This window comes from Calidris pugnax, unplaced genomic scaffold, assembly GCF_001431845.1.
Source record: "Calidris pugnax isolate Ruff unplaced genomic scaffold, ASM143184v1 scaffold24, whole genome shotgun sequence".
NCBI classification, from domain to species: Eukaryota; Metazoa; Chordata; class Aves; order Charadriiformes; family Scolopacidae; genus Calidris; species Calidris pugnax.
In genome coordinates, this window is record NW_015090922.1 from 24,860,730 (window position 1) to 24,861,431 (window position 702).

General features: G+C 71.2%; 1 protein-coding gene across 3 annotated transcripts in view; it reads right to left on the reverse strand.

The window, feature by feature from the left end:
• The window catches only part of GGPS1 (geranylgeranyl diphosphate synthase 1), a 22,685-nt gene extending 22,400 nt beyond the window's left edge, over positions 1–285 (reverse strand). The window contains exon 1 of one of the 3 annotated variants that reach the window (XM_014950619.1): positions 158–285. The gene's annotated coding sequence lies outside the window, so the exon portion shown is untranslated. The other 2 variants (XM_014950620.1, XM_014950622.1) reach the window with 2 other exon arrangements.
• Between the last annotated feature and the right edge of the window lie 417 nt (positions 286–702).

Below are 702 nucleotides of genomic sequence, written 5' to 3' on the forward strand. Positions count from 1 at the left end.
CCCCCCGACACCCTACCCGGCGCGGAGGGCAAGCGCCGGCTCCTCCCGGGAGCTCGCCCCGCTCCCCGGTCGGCGACGGCCGGTTAACAGGCAGGCAACGTTAGGGCAGCCCCGCGCACCCGGCCTCAGCCCGGGCGGCCGCCGCTGCTCACCTCACCTCGCCTCGCCTCGTCACCTACAGCCGCAGCCGCGCCCCGTTCCTCCGAGCAGCCTCCGCTCCCGGAGTGGCGGCGGCGGCGCTCAAAAGCACCGCCCCCTTCCGCTCCGCCGGGCGCCACCTTCCCCTCTTGGGGGAAAATGCGCCACCAGCGCCGCAGCGCGCAGGCGCCTTCCCCGCCCCCTCTGCTCATTAGCATTCGACGAGGGCCCCGTCCCCCAGCGGCGGCCGCGCGCGGTGCACACTGGGAGTTGTAGTCCACCTCCCCGAGCTGTACCGCTTCTCGAGGCGGGAACAGCGGCGAGGCAAGAACTGCGTCACCCATGAGCACCCTGGGCGCCGAGCCTCAGTTTCCATAGAAGTGGAGAAAAATGATGTCAGTATTTCCGATGCGGTGGCCAATGGGGATGAGGGAAGGGCGGGCTCTGCAGGCTGGGGCCCAATGGAGGAGGCGGGGAGAGGGGCGTGCCCCGGCCCGTCCGTCAGTCAGTCAGTCAGTCGGTGTGGGAGGGGGAGGGGGACCGAGAGGTTCCGAGCCGAGCAGT